The sequence below is a fragment of the Wyeomyia smithii genome, chromosome 2 (assembly GCF_029784165.1).
Source record: "Wyeomyia smithii strain HCP4-BCI-WySm-NY-G18 chromosome 2, ASM2978416v1, whole genome shotgun sequence".
Taxonomy (NCBI): domain Eukaryota; kingdom Metazoa; phylum Arthropoda; class Insecta; order Diptera; family Culicidae; genus Wyeomyia; species Wyeomyia smithii.
In genome coordinates this window covers 96,452,611-96,478,875 of record NC_073695.1, presented here as the reverse complement: position 1 = coordinate 96,478,875, position 26,265 = coordinate 96,452,611, and the positions used below count along the sequence as shown (strand labels likewise).

Here is a 26,265-nt window from a genome sequence, read left to right as displayed (position 1 = left end):
GGCCGCCATCATGGATTATATCATATTTCGGATTGCGCGAAATGCATTGATTATTTTAAAACTTCATTCGGAAAATTAGTTAAATTGGTAGGCTAACACTTATGCTCACCTAATTCTTTTTTCTTGCATCTTATAGCATTTTTTCTCAGCTTTCCAATGCTGGTCTCAGATCGAAAATCGGTAGTTGCAAACACGGCCAAAATTGCATTTTTTCGATATAATCCAAAAATCACAGGAGAGTTGTGTGCAAAGCCACGACCGCAAGTTTGAAGTAGAATATTTTTTTTCTAGTAAATAAACGTTGACTAATCAGATCAATCGAATATTGCGCTTCAACAAGGATTGACCATTTTCAGTAATATAGTAAGTTGCTTGTCATGATTGGGGCTTCACAATTTTTAAATTTTGGTTATGCGAAAAATTAATTTTTATGCAGATAATGAAAATTTTTCGGATGTCGTGCTCATGACTGAAGGAAGAGATAATTCAGTGTGTTCTGAGATACGGAAATAAGGTAAAATTTATAACTATTATTTATAACTATAACTTATCCTGAAAAGGACAGTTTGTTCTTCAATTCAATATCGGATAAGATACCTATCACATCTTAGCGTTATCACTGACAGTGCGAATAAAGTATTCCTTGTGATGAAATAAACAGTAAAAAGCTGATTTAACACTCAAAACTAGACGGCTCATGTGTTGTCAAAATGAGTCAACATTTCATTGAATGCATTTACTAGTGCCCGCTATCGCACAGAGACTGCATTTCACTAAATTGCCTCACTGCATCAGCTGCTGACGATGCTGATACCCGCTGCAACTGCTACGCTATCCGTAGCCATGCCACAGTTGTGTCCGCTATACGCTACCATTAGTCCCTGCTGTTGTCGCTGTCTAGAACTATTATGAGCGGCTTCGGCTAAAACAGGCTCTTATATAGGCCAAATAGCATATTTTAAATTGCAAGGTATATGATTCTATCGACCGTGCTTGGGGATTGCTCCCAATAACGACCAATCAGAGGTCGAATTTTTCGTTTTGACAAGGCTTGACTATTTTCAACAGTACAAGAGTTTGAATAATAATATAACAATTATCTTCATTTGGGAAGAATCTTAAAAGATTTTCCAATCTATTGCTGCAAGAACGAAGGAAATTCATCGAATACTAACGGATTTATTAGCATTTGAAATTGGACTTATTTTTTCGGTTTTTGATTTTCATTTCACATCTCTATATAGCCAAACTTCCTGAGAGAAGTATTCTACTTCAAAAAAGCCTAATTCACAAAATTAGGTTGTTTCTTGTCCAAAACAATTTCAAATGTTGTATGTAAGGAAAACCACACACCAGGGTAAACAACGTAAGTTTTTTTTTAGGATGCGATGAAGGTTAATTCTAGGGAACATAGGTATTGAGTTTTATTTAATCGAGCAGATCGCGAATAATACCGGAAACCATTTGCGCTAAGCGCTTTTATAGACTTGAACCCAAGCCAAAATTAACCGCTAAACGATTAATTTGGAATTTCTGCCAGTTGATGCAGTGTCACTCGAACTGTCATGTTGATACTGAGCTACTTGCATCGCGCCGGGAGGAATAGGGTGGGTCATCAACACATACAATTCAAAGAATTATTGAAAAGGAGAAGTTTGTTTCGAACGGATGATTTGAGAAAACTTTATGTCGAATCGGATATAAAGAATTTTCTCAATCGGTTATAATAAAAAATTCCATAATATTTCGAGGAAATTTAAATGATATTGAACATAATTTTTAAACAAAATCGTGGTTTACGCCAGAAGCAGCTGAAGTTCAAATGAGAAATTTTGTACTGTGTACAAATATACCACAAGATCAATCTTTAGAATGAATTTAAAATGTTTAAAATAACCTAAATAAAGAGACAAATCGCACCAAATGACCGATGGTCGAATAACGACCATTTTTGATTTGAATGAAACTTTGCACACGTAATTGGCTTAGCAAACTGAGCATTTTTTCACAGATGGAGAGATTTTTTACACCCATGAGTTGCATTCTGAAAGGGCGTATGTCTTTTGACATAGGTTTTATTCGAAGCATTGTAGTCAAGAAACCGTTGGTTGTATAGAAAAACTGTCTGAGAATGAGTTGTAGGGAATTAAAAATGCATCATGAAAAAATTATATACTATACAAAAAAACATTTTTTTGACCAGAAAAAAATTTAAAAAAAATAAATTTCAATTTAAAACTAAGAGTTGATTTTTTTTTATTTCTTTTTAAATAAACTTCGCAACTTAAAAAAAGTCCAGGATGGAGAAATGAAAAAAAAAATTATGGTAGATTGATTTTTTTATAAAAATTCTAATTCAAACATTTTTAAAAAAAAAAATTTCTGATTTTAAAAGATGCAGAAAGTCATTTTAAATCAAAAAACTCCTAGTATTTAACATTCTAAAGGCATTGGTTTTCGAGTTATTTCTAATTTAAGCTCGAAAAATTATTAAAATTTAGAGAAATACACGTTTTTCTTAATTTGTCCGTGGTTCTCCAGCAAAAACCATACGTTCATTGGAATGCTTGATCAAAAATATACAATTCATTCTTTGACAACAAAACGATTGGATAAATAACTCAGGCGCTGTACCTTAGCCTACCTACACGTTTCCCTTTGCCGAATGTTTTATAAAAAAATATGTTTGTCGTGCAACACTACCTACCTGTAAAGTACGCTACCAATATCCTATAATATCTGTTTTCGTATATAAATACGATTGCACTTCTTTAGAAGTGTGAGTAACAGTTTGCATTTTGTGAAGATGAATAAAGTGAAAATGGAATACACCAAACCCAAGTGCTCTAAACCCTTTCCTGATCATCGGTGCTCATCAAGCTTACGTAAATTAAACGAAAACGTTTTTGCAAAATTAAAAATATTGAACTGTCAAGCTCATTTCAATACGTCTTTATAGATTTGTGATTCGTGTAGATTATATTGTATCGAAGTGAAAGATGAATTTGATCTCGAAGAGCATCCACAGAATTCATTCATGGAACCATCAACATCAGGATGTGGAAGAAACATTCTACCGACGGAGTTGCAACCATCTGCATCTGTATACGAATTGGCGGAGATACCATCAATCGTATCATCATATTCTCAAGAAGGAATTCGAAAAGAATCCTCCAGAACACAGAAAATTGAGTTGTTCAACAAAGGCCTAGCTGGAATCAACGTTTCGCCGATATCGCTGGCAAAGCTCAATCAGGGAAAATATCCTAAAAAAAGTATCTGAACATTACTGACAGTTTAAGAAAAAAAAAACATTTTCGATTTTGATGCTGAAGATGACCTGGATTTTTTTAAACGTAAAGCGAGAGACTTCGACGAGATGATTTTGCAGTTAACAGAAAAATTTACTGCGCCCGAATGCTGGAGGGAAGATAAAGTAAGAATACTTTCGGTTCTACCGAATTCTTGGAACCAACAAATGGTAACAGAAAAGTTTGAAACAACGAAATACATTGTGAAACAGGCTCGGCGCATATCAGAGGTTAGTGGAATATTGGCTATTCCTGACGTGAGGCTTGGACATGGATTGCCCCTGGAAGTAAAAAACGAAGTATTGCAGCTTTATGACAGTGACCAGGTCAGTAGAGCCATGCCAGGGCAAAGGGACTACGTTTCACTGAGAAAAGAGGTAAGCGACAACATGTGCAAAAGCGACTCTCAATGAATTCAATTCGGGAGGCTTACGTTTATTTTAAAGATATCAGCAAAACTGATATTTGCTTGACTTCTTTTAGAGCTTTGAAACCTAAGCATTGTGAATTACTTGGAAGCTCAGGATCTCATAATATTTGTGTTTGTACTGATCACGAGAATACTGAATTGATGATACACAGTCTAAAGAAATATTCATTCCAAAATTATTTTAAATTTTACTTTCAACAACTATTATGTAGCTCAACTACACGATCCAAATATTGTTTTCTCCGCAAATATGAACATTGCCCAAGCCGTTTAGATTTTGAAAACAGTTTTTTTAAAGAACTTGAGGAACGTTGTACGAGAGAAATACCTTTCGAACAGTTGATTGCAACAGATCGATGTAATATAGAGACACTTTTGAAACCAATTGATGAATTTGTATCTTATTTTTGTGAAAAGTTGGAAAAGTTAATAACCCACGATCTCATAAAAACTCAAGAGTCGACTTACATGAGAGAAGCAAAAAATAATTTGAAAGATGGTGAAGTTGTTATAGCGTGTGATTTCTCAGAGCTCTTTTCTTGAGAACCGGTCGCCCAATCGTCTTGTTTTCAAAGAATGAATTGTATATTTTTGATCAAGCATACCAATGAACGTATGGTTTTTGATGGAGAACTACGGACAAATCAAGAAAAACGTGTATTTTACTAAATTTTAATAATTTTTCGAGCTTAAATTAGAAATAACTCGAAAACCAATGCCTTTAGAATGTTAACTACCCAGAGCTTTTTGATTTAAAATGACTTTCTGCATCTTTTAAAATCATCAGAATAATTTTTTTTTTAAATGTTTGAATTAGAACTTTTATAAAAAACTCAATTTACCATAAAAAAATATTTTCCAATATCTCCATCCTGGACTTTTTCTTAAAAGTTGCGTTTTAACGTCAAATTTATTTAAAAAAAAAAATAAAAAAAATTCAACTCTTTTTTTTAATTGAAATTTAATGTTTATTTTTCTCCATCTGTGAAAAATGCTCAGTTTGCTAAGCCAAACACGTATGCAAAGTTTCATTCAAATCAAAAATGGTCGATTAAATTTTCGCGTTTTTTCAGGTCATTTGAAAGGATTTTGTTCTAAAGAAAAAAATAGGCGGGATGAAGTTTGCCGGGTCAGCTAGTACGTAATAAAAATAAGATATTAATCCAATAATATTCTTCGATAATCACGCCAATATTGAGAGAAATCAGCAATTTTACCATGTAGGATATTTTTCGGATAAGATTTATTACGGACTGCTGACCAAATATTTTGCTCGATGTTATTATGTTATGTCGTTAGAATTTATTTTACATTTAAAAGGTTTTGCCTCCACCACAGCTAGTATATAGCTCTTATTAGATTTTTTTATTGGGCTTACCTTATACTAGCAGTACTGTTGATGTTGTTGTCATCGAGAGGAATGTTTTGATTATACCTTCTTTGGATTGGGTTTTCTTTCTGATATGTAATGTATGTAATTTAAGCATTTTTCTTGCTGGTGCTAATTGTGAGTTGCAATATGAATCCTTTGTCTGTAATATATTTTGCTTCATTATATATTCAAATTTTCTTACCGTTCTATTTTTGGTTCACGTTCTTACATTTGTTGGTAATATATTTTATAGAACATTTACAAACACTTTAAATTGTTCTCATTTATATATCTATAAAAATATGTGCGTTAGTATATATTTTTAATATGATAAAGCTGAGTTTTTTGGTCATTAACCGTTATGTATTTCTGAAAGATAAAACAAAACTGTACCAAACCAAACTTTGATTTTTTAGAAGTGGGTTTTGATGTTCTGGTATTGCGAAGTTTAATGGCAAACAAAATAAATAACCAAAAACATTTTACTATGTAAAAACTATTTCTTCGCGATCTGGGATATTAGAATCGATAGATAAAATAGATTTAATGAAAATATAATATACAGATTCGAAGTATAAAGAAGTACTAATAACCACACTAAATATTCAGGAAATTTTCAAAATATTTTCCAAAGCAATCGAGAAACACTCTTGTAAGTGATCACCAATCGACAAAAATTTTCTACCTTTAAAGCAACTTTTATTCACAACACGTAATTGAGCTCTGTTACACGGAATTTCCATATCAAGCGAGAGTCGTACTCATGATGAACAACCGCTCCGTTGAAGTTATGCGGCATTCGTACCGACAACAGAGGCAAAAAAATGTAAAACGGTCAGTTAGAAGATTCGCAGATACTCTTCACGGAGCCAACCCCTCTGTTGCCTCCGGAGCACGTTCCGTCCGTGTGTAATCCAAGCTAGAGAATTCTTCTCGCCGAAAGCTTTCAATAGAAAACCTTTGACTGCATCCCCACCACACCCACCATCACCTGGCGCTGGAGCAAACGTGAATTGCGCCACTGTGCACCACGAGCCAAGCTGGGTAGATTCATTGCACTACCAACGGTAGTTCTGAAATCCAAAGCAATTACGGATGCCTCGGCCAGGAATTTTACCGTGTAGGAAATTAGGTTAAATGGATCCCCGACCGGGGTGCGTTCGACTTCGCTGCCCAGGTGGATACTATAGAAACCGAGCAGGTCATGCATCCTTGCCAAACTTTATACAGGTGGAGGCGTCTCAAGCGGCAGGAACTGATGGACGCGCAAATTTGTGCAGAAAACCGAAATTACCATTCGAAAGTGGAACGAATATTTATGAGCCCAAAGCAATCGAGCCATTCCGATCGGTCCGTATCGTTCGAATTCTGAAAAGGGTGGACCGAATAAATTCCGTATCGTGTTGAAGCGTTCGTTTATCGAATCGAATCTAGTGACCACCCTAACGAGTAGAGAGAAATTGATTCTAAATCCTTCTCTGTCGATGAAAAGGATTTGGTTGGAAAGGGTTAGCCCTGAGGTAACAAATTGACGTAATTTGGCTGGTGGGTATCATGCGTAGAGGCTATTAGGTCCAAGACAAAGATCCATAAAATCAGATTTCTGTACACGTATCGATAGCTCATGCATACTGCATTGCACAGGTGAGGAACATCCCCTATCAATTTTATACCAGTAATGTAGGGGTTTTCCAAAGTTTTACGGAGAATAATCTGGGGAAAAATCCATCAGAAGGAACACCACCCAAATCGTGTCGAATATAAATGGAAGCAATTAATCCCAATAACGGCAACGTTTGTTATGTAAACCTTTCAAATCGGATATAACACTAATTTGTATCGATAAGATCCTGGTGATAAAAGCAAGCATTCTGGTCAAGTAGTGCGGTCAATTCTAGGCATGCCTGCTGGATGTGACCAACCAAAAGGAAAAAAATAAAACTAATGACGTGTCGGAAACTAGGTTCAGCCGACACTCTCTATCGTGCAGCGAAATCATTTCACACCCAACTCCAAGTCCGTTGTAAAAGGAAGAAATGTGGGTTGCCAGTCTAATGGTTTTTCTTTTCCTCTCGAACCGGGGCGAAAGGAAGCGGTTCGTGTCACAATTGATGTACTTCGTTTTGCGATTTTTTCCCCTTGGTGGCTTGGGGATTCTTATCCGAGCGAGCTGAGGAACTTTCTGGTGAATCAAGACCCTGACCGGACGGCTTTCATTTATGTTTATGACCTTATTATGGCGTCGTTTGCTGGTCGGCGAGCGGGCAATAGTTGCGCTATCAGGAAATCTTGACTTCTCGTAGCAGAGACATTTCATTCGAATTAGAGTCTGCCAAGATATTTTATACAGTGAATGTGAATGTCGCTTCAGTCCGTAAGTTGAATGCTGGATCAGTTTTATAAACTTGATTATGCCGCACTGTTCATTAATTATTTGTAATGACTTTCTTTGCTAGCATAATGAAAATATTAAAAATAACGTTAGATGTCATTATCTACTAAGTTGTGCTAACTCGTACGGTTGAGTACGGCCTTTATAGTAAATTTTATTTATCAACCTGTGTATTAAAATGTTAACTCTAAATTGCTAATATTATATACCTAAATCCAAAACATTATGCACCCTTGTGCTTTTTACGTGCCAAAATTGAGAATTCCGTAATATTGCTTATATGACATACAGTATTCTTTCGTGTATTAGGGACCATCCACATTACTCGTGGACAGATTTTTAACGATTTTGAACCCCCCCCCTCTCCCCCTCCGTGCACAACTGCTCATATAAATTCTAAAAATATTCAGAAAAGTTTTAAAAAATGCATAGTGACAAATTGAATTCTCAAGTGACTTGGCTAAAACCTTCCATGGTGTACCTCAAGGTAGTAACTTGGGACCATTACTTTTTACAATATTTTCAAATGATGTTAATATTTTGCTTGGTGATGGATGTTAACTATATTTCGTCGTGAAGGGAATAGAATATTGTCACCGTTTGCAGCAGTTACTGGTATGTTTGCAGAATGATGCTATCCCAATAAACTGATTGTCAGCAATCCTAAATGCTGTGTAATGACATTTCATCCGAACTCGCAGCCTATAATGTTCAACTAGCAAATCGATGGAGTCGTACTCAACAGGGTTGAAAAGATGAATGACTTGGGTGTGACAATGGATAAAATACTCTCTTTTGCTAGTCATCGATCGGCCGTCAATGCTAAGGCACGGTGTCTCTGGTTGAGAAGCTTCTAGTTAGAAGGCGTACAAACGGATGGCGCGTTCACGCCTTTTTATTTGCATGCTCAAGGCGTCATTACGTCGTGTGTGTATTTGGACCCTTATCCCGACACATTTCGGCTCACGGCACAAAACCTGCGCGGCATGCGTTAAGTGTTTTGTAGAATTTACGAGTTTCTTAAGAACGATACAGCTGTTCCATTTTCTTACACAACAGCTTTATCCGGCCTCCAATCCTCAACTTGCAGATTCTGTTTGGCAACCAACCAATCACGCGCTTCTGCAGTTTGCCCATTACAATGAAAGCTGTGCCCAGCTCGTGTTTGCTACCGCAGCTCTGGTAGATAGCGTAACCAATCTCTACATATATGATTCTCAATATATTCGATATTGCGAAATTCTCTTCCAGCAGACTTCCTTTTTTTTTAAAGGTGGCGAGGAAATCTTCTTACAGACACCTGTAAAGATTGCTTAGAGTGTAGGGTTGAATTTAAAACCCACAAATTCCCTCCAGTCTCTAGCCCTTATCATCCCAGAGCGACGGTTAAGTGTTACGTCGAGAAGTAGCCTTTGTGCTTCATGCACTCACTTTACTCTTATACCTCATAGCTAAGGGTCCGTTCAAAAATTACGTAAGCATATTTTCCCACTTTTCCAAGCCTCCCCTCGTCCCTTGTAAGATATCGTAAGATTTTTTGATACCCCCTCCTTCCCCCTAGTAAAATCTCACTGCCAGCATATATAAATGGGGATTTTTTTGCTATTTGGTTTTTCGTGTATTCAGATTTGACAGTTCACGCGGGAATTCTGACAGCTGTTGAAGTCTAATGTACTCAGTTTGGTTTGCCATTTTACCATGAACAGACTTACGCCTGAACAACGCTTACAAATAAAGCAAGATTGCCGCATTTGGATCGAAAAAGCGACCAGAGGCAATACAAGAATCACCAATGCACCCAGAAAAATGCACGGTTCGGTGCGGTTTACACGCTGGAGGCATCATTGGTCCGTACTTCTTCAAAGATGATCAAAATCGCAACGTTACGGTCAATGGCGCTCGCTATCGCCCGATGATTTCTGACTTTTTTTGCCGGAAATGGAAGAGCTGGGTCATAGACACATTGCGGAATTAGTTCGGTGTGCAATTCATCTCACGATACAAGCCGAAATGCTTGAAAAAGTGATTCAAAATTGGACTTTTCGTATGGACCATTTAAAACGTAGCCGTGGCCAACATTTAAATGAAATTATCTATAAAAAGTAAATGGCATAAACCAATTTATCGGCTCAAATAAAGATTTTATACAGTTTTATAATTTTTATGCTTTTTTTTTTTCAAGAAAAACCAAATTCTTAAAAAATTACCCTTTAGATTTTTATTTTAGTTTTATCATTATGGAGCAAGCACAGTACTTCGTTTCCTCTTCTGTTCTTTATTCGAGTAATTCCGTAATTTCCTTTTCATGATTTTTTTTCCGCCCACGCTTTCATGAACATGGTTATTTGAACAGCTGCATTAACAATGTTTTCTTTTGTATGATAATCAATTCACCTCCTCTCTCCCTTGTAAGATAGCGTAAGAAAATTGCACACAGCCCCCCCCCACTCCTCCCTATTTGCTTACGTAATTATCGAACGGCTCCTAACTACCTGTAGACTGGCAGATAGCTACCAGTGGCGTGTTGGTGGTTGACTCACGTTGTAGCTGCAGGACTATATGAGAGACGGCTGCAGAAACCGAACTCCAGATATCCGGGTTTTCACACATTTTCCGAACTTAGTTGTCCGGTGTAGTGTCTGGCCCGCTTCCGACCCATTCGGATACCTCCGGAATAAGTCGGTGCGTCCATCTACCCTTCGCTGAATTGGACCATACTCGCTGTCATGTGATCATCGAGAATGACCTTTTCGTACCTCGTATTCCCCTTGTGTCAAATTGGTCGAAGCATTCTACGTCCTTTATAATTGCTATGCTGATAGGCATCATCCCGAAAAAGATGCCAATTTCGTCGTACGTCACTGTACGATATGCACTCGCAACCCTCAGGCACATGAGCCTGTAGGTACCTTCCAGTTCACTACGATAACTATTAGTAACTAGCACTTTTTACGCTGGCCAACCATACCTAAGAATGGACGAACTATATGGCACTATATGGTGCTGCAATAGGCGTTGAAGTCCTCTTACAGACATAGTTGACGTGGCGCTTGAACGTAAGCTTGTCGTCAACCATAACCCCCTAAGGTTTCAAAGATCGCTTCGAAGTAATTGTAAAGTCTCCGACTCTGACCACCGCCTGCTCTGATTCACGGTTACTTACAACCGTGACCACCGTCTTATGGTGCTCTAACTTCAGTTTTCTGTAGTGCATCCAGCCCTCGACCTTGCGTATGATATGCCCGGCCGTCAAATCCACATCTCCGATCGATTCATCGTAGACCTCCAGCGTTATGTCGTCCACAATGCCGACTATTACAACCCCTGCAGGGAATTTTAGCTTCAACACTCTGTCGTACATGACATTCCAGAACACCGGATCCGCCCTCCGTGTTCTTTACACGCACCCTCCGTGTTCTTAACCAGTCTATTGATGACTCCTCAATCTCGACACGGTTGTCGTCGCTCGCGTATAGGATGGACATAGGATTTTACCCCGGAGGCCAATGACTTGACTCGTGGCGTCAAAAGAGTCTCTCGAGAATCGCTGGGGATCGCTCTGCAAGCGTCAAAACGTCTTTGGTCTTGGCCATTACGATCCTGAAGGCATTACCCCACGGATATGTATTGACCCTCTCGCATAGCCTATTGAAGAAGGTCATCTTGCTTGTCTCTATCGCTCTCTTTAGTGCCGAACGTGCAAATCCGAATGCTGCGCGGTGCTCTTTCCTCTGTCCATTCGTTCGCGCATGCTGCATCCTTCGTCTTTCACGGAGGCACGCACTGCGAAGGTCCGTTATCGCATCAGTCAGCCAGTAAACCAGTGACTTCCCATTCCTAAGTTGACGAATCCCAGATATTATGGCGTTACATGCCCGCGATAGTATGGCAACTAATTGGTCAGCATTCTTTACGCATTCTTGCTACTTTACGTTGTTGTCTACACTATAAATAACCGACTGGTGGTCACTACTGGTGTAGCCATCGTCTATCCTCCAATCGGTGATCAATCCTGGGCTGGAGAATGTAACGTCGATAATCGACTCCTCACCATGTCTGCTGTATGTACATTTGTTCCCAATGTTGACCAGATCTAGGATGAGCTTTGCCAAAGATTCCAATAAGATCTGACTCCTCTGGTTCGTAGAGCGACTTCTTGACTCAACAGCCCAAATGTTGAAGTCACCCGCCAACACCAACGGTGTTGAGCCCGTTAGCTCCATAGATAACAGGTGGGTGAACCTTTCGGAAGATCAACGTGACGGAGAATAACAACTGCAGTAAAACACTCCGTTCACCTTGTCAACCGGGTACCCTTCTCTTGAGGTTGACACAATCTCTTGAACCGGAAACCTGCTCGTCGTCCATACGGTCGTCATATTTGACATATCCGCAACCCAGTTACCGCTTCCGAGAAGGATGAGTTAGGGGTCCGATACGATGGCAATGTTTCGACTCAGGCTTAGGTTCAGTTGCGTTACCTTTATGCCCTTAGAGCTCCATTTAAGTGGAAATCGTCCTGTTTTCCGGAACCCATCCGGCATAGGGTTTGCAATATTCCCGAGAATTGATTTCCCGGGAAACGGCAATAAATTTCCCGGGAGTTCTGGAACCGGGAATGAGAACAATTGTTTGACAGAAATGAGATTTCAAAGAAAGTTTTTTATGGGGTTATATACCTTTTTAATTATTGAGAAATCGATTTTTTAATGTATTATCTTAAAGTACCATATCTTGAACATTTTTACAAGATTTCTTAGAGATATTAGCAATAGGGAGAAAGTTAGAGCGACACTTTGCCGTGTTTACGATTGCGGTAAAACTACTAAACCGATTTTTTCGTCTTTTTTTAAATGTTCTTTATTAAATTCCCCGGTCGTTAAAACGATCGATTTTTGATACACGAACATACACATGATACACATTGCCGAAAAAACATTTTTATTGCAAATTTCAGCGCTCAAAACATGTTTTTTTTTCGGGAGTTTGCACTGAAAAAAAAATTATAAAAACGATCGTTTAGATACCCGGCACACTTCTAAGCTAATGACATAATATGAGTTTTTATATATTTCAGTTGAACTGCTGCATCGCTACCGCACCGCAAACCTCTGCCAGAAAAAAAACGCGTTTCGGGGAAACGGCCATTACTTCTCAAAAAATTGGTATTTCTTACGAACAAACGTGTTTTGTTGTTATAGAATAACTGAACTCTCAGAAAATTTCTACTTTTATGCAATAACGGAGTTGCTACACGATAAAAAAATTCAAATTTTGCTCTTTTTTTTCAAAGCATTTTTGGTATACCGTTTCGACTCAAACTTCGAACACTTCACAATAGAAGTCGAATTATTATAACTACTGTGATAAAAAGTATGATTATTATATTCTATTTCGTCCCTTGGTATGTCCTTTACCCTTTGATGTATAGCTCTTTACTGTAGGACCACTTCCAAGAAATCAACAGGCGTTGATAAACGTGACAGTCAGTGTTAAGACGGTTTGCCCATCTCTTAGTGATTACATTGAAGTGTTCGTAATTTGAATCAAAGCCGAGTTTTAACAACAACAAAAACAAAATAACCAACATGTTAAACCTTTGAGATCGACGAAAAAATTAATTTTTCGTTGATTTTTTAGTGCAAGAAGTTACATCATTGCTTAAGTATTCGAAGTTCAATACAGTACGGCATGTAACAAAAAATCGTTTACAACTTTATCCTCAATTTTCAGGAAAAAGCGAATTAAAAAAAATTTTTTTTCTTTCTTTCAAGGTAACAGCAGAAATTTGCGATAGGTTTTTGTTGCATACATGTGAAGCAAAGGAGGTTTCAGGGTCTTCATGTCGTCAAACAATCGCCTCAGATCCGCTGACAATTTTCCATCAAGCCCAATAATGTAATTTCTTTCCGTAAAACTTTGCTAAAGTATGCTGAACCATCGATGGCGTTTGATTTCTATGATAATTCCAAATTACCGATTCCAGCTCTTGCTACATTACCTTAAAAACTGGAGTGTCTAAATCTTTCAGTTTGTTGAAGATAAAGCTTAGTTTTTGGCAAGCATTTGCTATGTTTGGTACAGAAATTTGTTGGAGAGATATTTATTCGGGTATGTATATGCTGTACTACTACACTACAGTAAATATTTGCTCAAAACTCTGTTTTCTTGAACGGTAGCAATGCCTCATCGATCATTGTTCATATATCATATATTTGCTATGTCATACCACGAATTGCGAATTATTTTCAAGAAATAAACTGCGCAGCAAATCTAGTTTACACTGGCAGAACAATTTTTCAAACTATTTTGGAGTTGGTACTTACCTTACCAAACAGTCCCAAGCCGTGGTGTGGCCTTTGCTGTCGTCTCCATTCCACACGGTCCATGGCTGCAGTTCGCCAGCTCTGCAGTCTGCATAGGGTCCGCAGGTCGTCTTCCACCTGTTCGATCCACCTTGCCCGCTGTGCACCTCTCCGTCTCGTCCATGACAGATTTGTTTCAAGAACCATCTTTACCGGGTAGTCGACATTCATACGACATGCCAGCCTACCGCAACCTGCTAATCTTAGCGGTGTGGACCATCACCTCGCCTAAGCTTCTTCGGGTTTCGAAGGGGCTCGAGAGTGCCTCCGATACTAGAACTACACACATCACTCGATCCATCGTCGCTTTGACCAACCGCGTTTCTTTCTGTGTGGACTCATCACTGCGACCAGAGCTTAGATCTATTGTGATATTGCCCAGGTGTTTTTTGTACTCCGCACTTCATATTATTAGCAGTAACACTATTGAAGTAAGTGATACGCTTATCATTCATATCAGTGCTTGTGTGCTTTCCGTTTCAAGCTTACTGTTCTACTATACCGAGCCGCTTTCCATCCTAACAATATCGCCTAGTTACAATTCCCTGGAGAGAACTTTTATATGTTACTCACACCAGTTTTATTATAATAGGGACTTATTTTTGTTAGGAGGAGAGTCAACAGAGGTACTGTAGAATCCAGATTGAAGGTAGGGTACGTGGTGGGGAGCCTGAGAATAAACCCATACTTAAAGTTCTTTGACAACCAAATGGCCTGATTCTACTAAGATTCGAACCCACGACCACCCACTTACCAAAGCGGGCTCTGTAACCTTGCGGCTACGGGGCTCCCTTAACCAACCGCGTTAGTTTGTCCGGAAATCCGTAGGCGTGCATGATTTGCCATAGCTGGTCTCGATCGATTGTGTCGTACACCGATTTCAAATCGATAAACAAATGATGTGTGGGCACGTTGTATTTGCGGCATTTCTGCATGACCTGCCGAACCGCGAATATCTGATCCGTGGTAATTGCTGCACTCCAACTTGTCGTCCTTTTTATAGATGGGACACACAATACCCTTCATCCACTCCTCCGGTACTCGTTCTTCCTACCAAACCTTGACATTGACCCAGTGCACGGCTCTAGCCAGAGTTTCACCACCGTATTTCAATAGCTCGCTGGGAAGCTGGTCTACTCCAGCAGCTCTATTGTTTTTAGCTGGCCAATATCCTACTTCACCTCCAGGAGATCGGGGACTGGATTCCAGATGTCTTCTGCTCGTACACCATAATCAGTTGCCATACCATCCTCGCGCTCTACCGCATCGCCGTTTAGATGCTCATCGAAGTGCTGCTTCCACCTTTCGATCACCTCACACTCGTCTGTGAGGTTGCCGTCCAAGCTCCTGCACATATCGGCTTGCGGCTCGAATCCTTTACGGAAGCTGTTCAGCTTCTCGTAGAACTTCCAAGTGTCGTTAGCTTGGTACAGCTTTTCCATCGCTACGCGATCTCCGTCCTCTTGCTGGCGCTTCTATCTTCGAAAGATTGAGTTTTGGCTGTTCTGTGCCTGTCGGTATCGTTCCACGCTCGCTCTCGTACTTAGCATTCTCGCCCGTGCTGCGTTCTTCTCATCGTTTAACCGTTTGCATTCGCCGTCAAACCAGTCATTCATATGATTCGGAACCCTTGTACCTAGTAGCGCTACAGCAGTGCTACCTATGGTGGATCGGATGCTCCTCCAACCATCTTCAAGTGTAGCAGCGCCAAGCTGCTCTTCCGTAGGTAGCGCTGTCCCAGCTGCTGCGCGTATTTTTGTGTAGCTTTGACGTCCCACAGTTGCTCAATACTTGGTCGCAGCGTTCGACTGCGGCGGGTGTTATACACCGTCGATAGTTTTAAGCGCATGCACGTAGCTACTAGGTAGTGGTCCGAATCTATATTCGCACTGCGGTAGGTACGAACGTTGATGATGTCGGAGAAGAACCTGCCGTCGATTAGAACGTGGTCGATTTGGTTCTCTGTCTGTTGGTCGGGTGATCTTCAGGTGGGTTTGATGATACCTTTGCGGGGGAAGAAGGTACTTTGGACTAACATACCACGGGAGGCCGCAAAGTTTACGCACCGATGGCCGTTATCATTAAACACGGTATGCAAGCTATCGCACGTAGAACGCTTCCTTTTCGTCGTCGGGTCTTCCTTCATGCGGGCAGTACACGTTGATGATGCTGTAGTTGAAGAACCGGCCCTCAACTCCTCAACTTGCATATCCTTGCGTTGATCTGCTACCACCCCATCACGCGTTGACGCATTTTGCCCAGTACTATGACGCCGGTTCCCAGCTCGCCAGTTTGCCACAACTCTTGTAGAAAGTAGCCGCCGCTTTTTCATACCTTCTGTCTTGTCCAACATAGTTCCTGCAGCACTACGACTTGGAAATTGCGTAGATGGAGATCGTCGTAGATTATCTTGTCGCATCCTAGAAAACAGAGCGATTTGCTGTTCCATATCCCAAGTTTTCAATTGTAGTCCTTATTTCGTTGCCTAGGTCCATGCCGATTGTTCCAATCCGTATTATCTCTTACGTTGTTTGTAACATGTTGTTTTCCGGGGCGGCTCATTGGGCCTTCCCCAACCCTCCATCTCGCCGGGGGACCATCGGGTCAGCTCTGTTTAGAGTCCCACGCTGCCACCAGGACGTTGATCAGCCGCTCCTAACATGGAGGACAGACGCTGTTTTGAGCCGCACCATGTTGGTGAACAGACGCTCGGGTTGGCGAAGCATTTCCTCTACCGCCGGAATATGGTTTACGCACCAATGATCGCGTCACACCTTCTCACTTAGCTATTGTCGGATCACTGCATTGCCCAGGCAGCACCACTGGTTGGTGTCCTCGTTTTAACCGGCAGTTTAGTGTAATCATATGACTCGTGAAGATGTGAGGTAGGAACTTGTGTGGGCCAAAGCTATGTTTGATGCTCCTTCCAGGTAGGTATCATCATTGATTAGAGAGTACGATTCCTTGTAGGTAAGAATTTTGTTAGAATAACTGGAACGTTATTTCATCATTCGGCAGTTTCCTATGAAAGGCATAGGACAACCAAAAGGAAGAGATAAAATTTTGAACAATCAGTTATTTACGATTCAAAATAAATCAGTTTTAGAGCATTTGAATGCCACCGTCTTTAACCTGCAAACGTGTGTTTTACGTTGAAATTGCGTCCACGATCCATGTTACACGGACTTTTTTGAGTTTTATAAATTTATTTATTTCAGGTCGCATTATTAATTTTACAGGTTATGAAAATTTTATCAATGAACAAAGAAAAAATTCAAAAAACTATTCGCTTAGAAGTGAACTAACCAGCAAAAAATGACATTAGAAAAAGCAAACATTTGCCTCATTTTTCGTTTACTAAAGAAGACAGCAAATATTTATGACAAATAATTGAAGCAAATAATTTGATAATACACGGCAAGCAAATATTGACCGTCATTTCAGGTAAATATTACCTTGTGTAATGCCAACTTTGTTGCTTGTTGGCGTCAGTTTTTCGTTTCGATAGGGTATTAAGTTTGATTCTTGTAAGGCTTGCGAATTTTGTAAATCTTGCGAAATATTTTGAGGAGTTCGGGAATCCCGGGCTGGATTGGATAGATTTATCAACGATTGGACGGTATTGTTTGTTTTTGTTGAAAAACTGGCAGAAACATGGCATTTTACAGATAATTGCATGATAAAGATTACCCGACTGGAGGGTTGCTGCGATGTTATTGGCATTATGTTTCATTATGCTGTGCTTATTTTTCTCGAAAGTATAAAATAACTCGAATGATTCTAGCTGTGTCAAAGATGGACGCTATGATTGCCAGATCAGGCCGTGTGGATATGGAGTGTAAAGTTGTCATCAGTCTCTGATATTTCTCGGTAACAGCCATCACATCCTCCTGCTTTTTCTTTGCGGTGACGTAGCCAGGATTCATCGGAATCAGCTTCATCCCGAATTTCGTCAGCATTTGCTCGCCGTAGTTCTGTTGGCTCAACAGGAAACTGCCGTCTTCTTTCCGCTCAACATATCACTCAGACATGATATTTTAAACTCGCTCGTACTCCTTCTTGCCACTGGTGATGATCTGCATATCATATACGTAGAGAAGGATGACCGACAATTCATTATCGGCCTTCTTCACAAATAGACAGACAGCTTCCGTACGCTTGGCGTCCGGTTACAGACCCGCCCTGCACGTTTCAAGCCATACAGGCTTGTCTTAAAACACACGTCTTCAGGATCTCCGGTTCCGTACCCAGACGGTTGTCGCATAATTTTCTTACCAACCAGACGAGAGTCGTGGTGACTCGCACTGGGTTAAAAAGTTCTCGCAAGGTTGCTCGGTTCTGGCCTTTGTTTTGCCAGTTTCTCAGGCGTCTCATCACCCGCAAGTCTCCTTCCATCTGGTCGACTCGTCGTGCACGCTGGGTTCCTCTATTTCTTGTGCAGCTAGGGTTGCTGAACTGAAGCGATTTCACAGGGTAGTCGCCTGGCAACCTTACGACCGGACCGGTGCAGCTCGTAGTACATGCATCTTCGCTTGTCTATCTGTACTTCACCGTAGATAGCCCGTAGCAACCTCCGTCCGAAAACTTCAAGGGCGTTTAAGTCCTCTACGAGAAGGTTTTTATTTCAATTCCGTAGAAAACTACCGGTTTTATCAGAGTTTGGTATAATTCCAAAGTCAAAATTGGGCACGATTCTCAGCCTAGATGCTTTTCTGGTTCTCTTTGCTGGTGTTGTGGTCGGCAGTAACCAGTGACCCAAAAACACTAACTAGTCGACCACTTTAGGCTCATCGTCGTCTGGACATGAGTTGGGAGGCTGATGCTGTTCTCCTTAGAGCCTCTCGCTCGCTTGTATTTCGTTTTCGACGCATTTGTCCACAGTCGAGCGCAGGTTTCCTCCGCCGTCACAAAAGGCCGATGCTCGCCCTCAAGAGCGATGTTGAACAGCAAACAGGAAAATGCATCTCCTTGTTTTAACCCTCTGCGCGATTCAAAAGGACTCGAAGAGTATCCTCGAAACACGCAAGTAGCACATTACTTGCACCATGGTAGCCATGATTAATCACGGCAGTTTATCCGAAATTCCGTTGTCGTGCATGATCTGTCATAGAAATTCTTGATTAACTAGGGTATAACTGCCTTTAGTGGACCACTTAGTAGTGTAGCTGCATATTTTGCAAGAATAAGTGTAAATATCTCAACTGAATTAAGTATTTCATTATGTATAAACATGAAGTAACATGTTTTCTATCTTTTCTGGATGAAAAACAACAAGATACCTATAACTACCTACCTATACCTATACCTATACCTATAATTTCTTAAAATAAAAGAAATAAACCATCGCTGCAGTTTCCTTTAATGGGTCACCGTTTCCTAATTTGGACCACAACAATTTCCTAATTTGGGCCAGGTGTACTTGAATAATTTTCTAATCCACTTGAATAATTTTCTAATCCACCATGCCGCAAATTGCTTCGAATTATGAAGGATCATCCATAGACCATGTGGCCGTTTTTTACTCGCTTCGTAGTCAATCCTTCAAAGTTATTCTGTCTATTTCGTACGAACCTTGAAAGACGAGGATTTTCTGAGATGAATCTTGCAACTGTAGACTGCCGCTGCCGCTCTTTCGAAATGGGGAATCCTTTACAATGCAGCTGGTTTTCCTTTTCGTGGTTTTCCTGACGACTTCCTGCTTGCACGGAATATTACGGTGGATCGTGGAAGCTTCCCTAATCGAAACACCACTTTTTATTGCTTGGAGACACTCAGTAACAGCTGCTTTAGTATATTTTTCACCAATATAAGGCAATCCACCGGTGACGTTTTTTTTTTGCTTGTACGTTTGTTATTGTTGCTGTTTTTCAAGCTGCAAATTCAAAACACGACCAAAACCGAAATCTTTTAATGTCGGCAATAATATCAAAAGTGATTTTATATTGTTGTATTTAGGATTGGCACTCGCGATACTAGCGCTACCGATCGGATAACATTTGTTTTTCAAGCTTCTGGATCCGGATTGCATCCAAGTTGAGACCGATCGAATGGATCGAACATACATAAAGCTGTCATAAGTTGAAAACAGACTGAAATCAGCTGATCGCAACTGTCTCGTGGATTGCCTTATTTGGCGTTTTTCGCATTTTAGCTGCAACTTGTTACAATAACACGATCATAACACATCTATGGTAACTATGATTCGCTGTATTACTTCGATGTAAATAAAAGTTTAGGTGCTCAACGAGAAGCATGTCGAAATAAGGAAAACAGTACTTTTTTACCATAAATTGGACCACTTTTTTTTTTTAATTTTAGGTGTTTTTCTAGTGAAATTGTTGCTTATCTTTTAAAGACACTATTATACTACCCGTTCATCAATAATCTGGTAATTTTCGCTCAGAAAGTGTGATGTCAGTTAAGTTTTTGGTAAAGCCGTTTCTTATGAAAACGTTAATGAACCATGGCAAATCAGGTAGCTGTTATTAAAAGATATTTTTTACAGCTTTAATTAAAAATATTATAATAAACGTCTGTTGCAACATTTCTGGTGAAGAACATTATTGACTTTGTTAAAGAACCTATCAAAACAAGTATATTTATCATGCGTTATTTGGTAAAAGGTGTTCAGGTGGCCCACTAAAGAAAGCGGTCTATATTAAGCAGATCTACCCTATATTATAGGCCGCCCTGAACCGTCCTGAACGGCACTTCAGCCTCTCATCCATTTTGTATTTGAGGCAGACTACTTCCTCCATCCACTCATCTGGTAGTTTTTCCTCCTCCCATAGCCATAGCCTAGATCTTAAAACGAGCTTCATGAACATCGGTTGCTGATACTCATATGCTGCTAGTGCTCCTGTGTTCAGTTCCTGTTTCGCTTCGACTGGCTTTATCACCATTAAGGTGTCCATTGGGGCATTCCTATCGGAATGCCCTGTTTGTTAAATAGATCTTCGCTTTCTTCAGAGCTCAGCGCAAATCCTTTCTCCGTGTCGTGTGGTTGTTCACCGGAAGGAATGGAATGGACGGAATGCGATATTCAATGAAAACTGACGGTACTAGCCGAGCGGCTCTGTTGTTGATTATGTGCTCGGTGCTCCGATCCAGGAATCTATACGCCTTTTTCTGCGACGAATGACCAACGAGTCTGCTGTGCTGCCGTATCAAACTTCATTCGAATCTTTTTCGGTATCCAGAAAAAGGAATCAGTGCTATAGAATTTCCTTGTTATATACAAGTGAATACGTCTTGGTTGAACGAATGAACAAATACGAATTAGCTATATTTCTTTCTAAACTACTGATGTTAATAATACTTAGCATACTATGACCATTTCCGTTTTCTACTCTAACACTCCTCCTAAACGGTAATGGTTAACCCAATTAGTTTTGCTAGTTTTTCCAGTCTAACGCGCTGCAATGGTTTCGTCATGAGGTCTGCTACCATATCTTCAGATGGGCAGTAGATACACTTTATCTCTTGCTTCTCAATTAGATCCTTTGTAAAATAAAACTTCGTCGCTATGTGCTCCATTTTCCTTGTTAATTTTTCTCTCTCAATAATTTTTAGACAATTTTGGTTGTCTTCGTGTATGATAACTTTCTGTTCATCATTTAGCTCCCGCAGTAGCAATTTCAACCATAGAGCTTCTTGTGCTGCTTCAGCAAGTGCGATAAATTTCGCTTCTGCTGTTGATAGGGCCACACAAGTTTGTTTACGACAAGCCCAGCTCACTGTTCCTCCGTTAACCTTGAATGCAAATCCGCTGTGCGATTTCCGGTCATCTCGACTTTCAGCCCAGTCAGCGTCAGAATAACCGACGATTGTTCTGGTTTCACCTTTCCTACTCAACCGTTATCGGCAGTTGATCGTTCCTTTGAGGTACCGTACCACGCGCTTGAGTTCACTCCAGTCTTCTTGCGTGAGATGATTCGTCTTTCTGCTCAAGATTGATACAGCGGTCGAAATGTCAGGTCGTGGGTTAACAGCTATATACAGGACCTTTCCAATTAACTTCTGATATTCGGTATTACTTGCCAATGGAGTCCCTTCATTTTCATTTTTGAAATATCCGGGATCTAACGGAGTTTTGGAAATTTTGGCATCCGTCAGCCCGCTTGAATCCACAATTTCACGTATGTACTTCTGCTGGCTCAAAAAGTAATTACCAAGACGGTCTTTTTCAATTTTCATCCCTAGGTAAAAGCGGATATCACCCAACCTCGAGACCTCGAACGACCCCTTCAGACTTCTCACAAGAGTTTCAATCATCTTTAGATCTTCACTCGCCATCACCAGGTCATCGACGTATACGAGTACGTAACCCCAACGCCCATTCAACTGTTTCCGGTACAAACACGGATCGAATGTACATCTTTGGAATTGCTGCCGCTTCAACACTTCATGCAGTCGTTGGTTCCATGCTCTCGCCGCCTGTTTCAGCCCATACAAGCTACGATGCAGTCGGCAAACCTTCCACTCGTTTCCTTGTTTCATAAATCCGCTTGGCTGCCGCATGTATATCTCCTCCTCAAGATCGCCATTCAGGAATGCGGTCTTGACATCGTACTGTTCGGCCATGTTCTTTTTTGCTGCGACTGCCATCAACGTCCGGAAAGTGGTCCGGAAAGAATACTTCATCGTAATCAGATCCATACTGTTGGCTAAAGCCTTGGGCAACTAAACGAGCTTTGAATCGAACTACTTCTCCGTTGATGTCTCGCTTAAGCTTGTACACCCACTTGCATCCTTCAGCTTCTAGTTATTCCTGATAGAATCGCAGTCAAATGTAAAGAAAAATTTTGATCAGTGTATATTGATTCGTCGACTCGCTTGTATTTAATTTCTTAAATTTTTAAAAATTATAATTTTTTAAATTTGTTTTTAACTTTTGTTGTTTTTTTTGAATTTTTTTAATTATTTTTAATTAGGTATTTTCAATTCCTTTATATTTAAATACAAAAAAAAATAGAAATTTTAATTTTTTTTTATTTTTTGGGCTTGAAAAATTTTTTTTTGCTGCTACATATAAATAATCGAGTCAATATATAATCAAGTCCGACCTGTAATAGCAATAGTCAAATTGCATAACTTGTTCTGTTATCCCCTGCACACTTCGTTGATACGCTCAGATTTCATCCTCACAATACGCGATGCCTTTTGTAGTAATCTTCTTTAATAAACGTTTCTGCAATCTAATTATGCACGATACTCGTAATTAAATATCCCGATATCAAATTAGACCGAACAAAACAAAAACCAAAAAAAAAAACATTCAAATTTATTTATTCCCATCATTTGCATGCTGCTGCTCCGCTCCACCCGCGTACACCGATTATTATCACGTCGCCCATTCATTAGAGCGGTAAAGCGAGAGGAAAATTGCTAATTCGCATCTCTCTTTCTGTTTACTTTGCGCTTCGCAGATGCACCCACGAGCATCCGACGACGGTCGACTTCAATCGCACCGGCAGAGCGACCAGCTTTCGACGGGCAATCTTGGCATAGAGCAAAAAAAGTTTACCCACGCTGCATAATAATAAAAGGGATCCCAGCCGAAGAAGAAAATAAAAAAACGGAAAAATCTGCAACTCCCCCTTCCGTCACCGTTGGTGAGTAACATAGGGTTGGAAAGCAACGGGAGTGTTTATTTTGGTTTGCTGTTGTTGGAATCGCACATAAACACTTTCGGATAACTAGCGCTGAAAAAGAGCGTTCGGTTGCTAGGAGATTGGGGGATCTCCATCCACCAAACCCTTTCTAAACAACAACAAAACGAACACGAACGATCCATAGCAGCAGCTAGTAGTACCTAGTAGATAAGCATCATCAGAAAATCGGAACAAAGTGCATTCGGGCTCGCTATATCAGACTCACTTTTCTGCTTTGGGAGCCACGCCTCCCGGTCCCAGCGTATCTCTTATCGTATTCAATTTTCGAAACAATGAAACCATCACAGTTGAGCTGCTGCTGCAGTTTTTCACCACTGTGAACACCAACGAAGCGACAAGCCAGCCAACATCCACGGCCACCGAAACGAATCGGTGCGACCTGACAGGGCAAAGGCAAGGGGCTGCCGGGTGACTGATGCAAACTTTCGGGAAAAAGGAAAAGCAAGATCTGCGAAGAATAGACACATAAATAAATTACGAAACAAAGAGGCGGTGGATACACAAGGTTGGGATGTTGATGACGGGCGGGAATAGGAGGTGGGTGTATTTTGGGAGGAAAAAGTGAAAACAGAGAAAAATATGCAACGTTAGTGAAAGCAGACCGCGTTTCCGAAGGTTGCGATCCAGCTTTTGATTAGGACGGCACCATGAAGAGCTTCTATTTACGGGTCGTATTGTTTTGTAATACACAGTAATTCTGCAAATTTGATAACACCAGTGGAAGGGAATAAGAGGATGTACTCGGTAACACACTTACCGGTGCTTGGAGCTACATCCCTGACTTAATTGGCAAGAAGAAATGTGTATAGTTGAACATTTGCTTTTGTCATTTATACGGTGATGACATTGCACGATACGTGTTGACTGTGACACTGAGAGTGGAAAACCTCCTGGATGAGTAGAAAAAAAAAATGAAGCATCACCACGGAAAAGTACTCACTTTACCTGCAATTTCACCCACTAGCGGAATGGTTTGTTTAAACCAGTGCAATGGTTACACGAAAGACTCTTTTATTTGTTTTTTTACCTAACTTCGTTGCCATTGTTGTTACTGCTGCTAATGCTGCTGTTGTCGCAACCAATCAAACAACGCTGGAGCAATTTAGCAATGGTTTTGCTGCACAACAAGAAGGCGGAAGACAGCAATTGTCAGCATGAAGAAAAGACCGGGCGAAGATTCAGTCGGCGACAGCAGTGAAGCGTTGGCAGCCCATTGGTAACCGTTACGATGAAAATGAGCTTCAAATACTGCTGACTGGGTTCCGGTCGCAGTCGATTGGTCATGGCTTTGTCTTGACTGGCTTACGAAGAGGGGTTTCGGTCTCTTCCGTGATGTGTCATTGTTTGTTGCCGCTTGCTTTTACTCGCATAAGCTCATTCTGGGGGCTATGGTTTTGTTGAGAGAAGGTATGCGCTGCGGCGAGGAAACGATAGATAATGGAATTATGCATTACGATTGTCATGCACTAAATCTAGACAAATCCGTTCGAACAGAAGAATAGTGGGGTGGCAAAAAATATTTCAAAGTTTACTCTGCAGCAGATCTTTTGAAAATAAATTGTATTTTCTATAACAAAGAGATTTGATGAAATAGTGGAATATTATGGACATGAAAAGGGTACACAATTCATAATTTTAACACCTTTTAACATTCTCAATGCGAATGTGGTTTTATACTCCTCGCCGTGAATAACTGTAAAAGTCGGTGAGAAGATGCCAATTGCCAATATTTGCACTGCGAGGCTAGTGGTAAGAAATCAAAGGTCGGCATACACCGGCGTTTTCACCAAAAGTTATGCTCAAATGATGCTATTTGATGTTAATATGTTTATGATCGGTTGATCTGCTATTCCGATATTTTGAATCTTATCGATACTAGACATCCAGATATCGGAGAAAAAAATAATCAACCACTGAAATGTAATTGATAGTGTAGAGAACATTAATCTTACTTTTTTTTCGAACTGAATTTATATTTTTAACAACGGATTTTTCCCGTTAACACGCAAGTTCATTAAGCAGACAGTATGTGAGTAGAGAAAGAACGAAAAATAAGCGAACTGAAAATATGATACAGATTTGGAAAAATATACCGCATCCCGACGGGACGGGAAATTAATCTTACTGTTTAAATTTTTGTAGACATGTTTATGCATGTATTTTTTATACATACCGTGTTCAATAAACCCGGATACAATTTCAAAATTCCAAAATGATATCTGAGTATGTATCACATGTTAAATTTTCACTTAAGACCTTTCGAAGACTCGGGGCAATTTTCTCCAACATTTCCGTTTTATAATAAACTACATTGGCTTTGACAACTTTGTCGATAAAAACTAGTGCAAACTTACCTCGCTTGTCAACTACAACCCCCTCCTCCGCCCTCTTTTTCAACAAATTCTATTGAAAGCCTGGAGAGACACACATTGGGAATGAAATTGGCAAATGTTCCGTCAGATTTCAAACGATAATGACATGATAACATGATGAATAATGATAACCAATATGTTGTTAGATAGATAAAATGTTGGACAATTTCCTAATATACTGGTTACCAATATTATCCCATTGCTGAAAATTGATAAACAAACTTCAAGGACAAATTTGTGCGAAAAATAACCCAATCATATGCGAGCATGCCTAGCACAAATGATATGAGTAGACAACATCCATTTACTGAGACATTCCCTACATCAGTATTAAAAAAATCAATGACAG

The 26,265-nt window shown here is 40.0% G+C and overlaps 1 protein-coding gene across 4 annotated transcripts in view; it reads left to right on the top strand.

The window, feature by feature from the left end:
- The window catches only part of LOC129722666 (uncharacterized), a 395,463-nt gene that overhangs the window by 15,666 nt on the left and 353,532 nt on the right, over positions 1 to 26,265 (top strand). For 2 of the 4 annotated variants that reach the window (XM_055676307.1, XM_055676304.1), the window contains exon 2: positions 23,299 to 23,484. The exons of 1 other annotated variant lie outside the window; for it this stretch is intronic. The gene's annotated coding sequence lies outside the window, so the exon portion shown is untranslated. Of the gene's footprint in view, positions 1 to 23,298; positions 23,485 to 24,061; positions 24,082 to 26,265 lie in introns of those variants that run through there. One more of the 4 variants, XM_055676306.1, reaches the window with a different exon arrangement.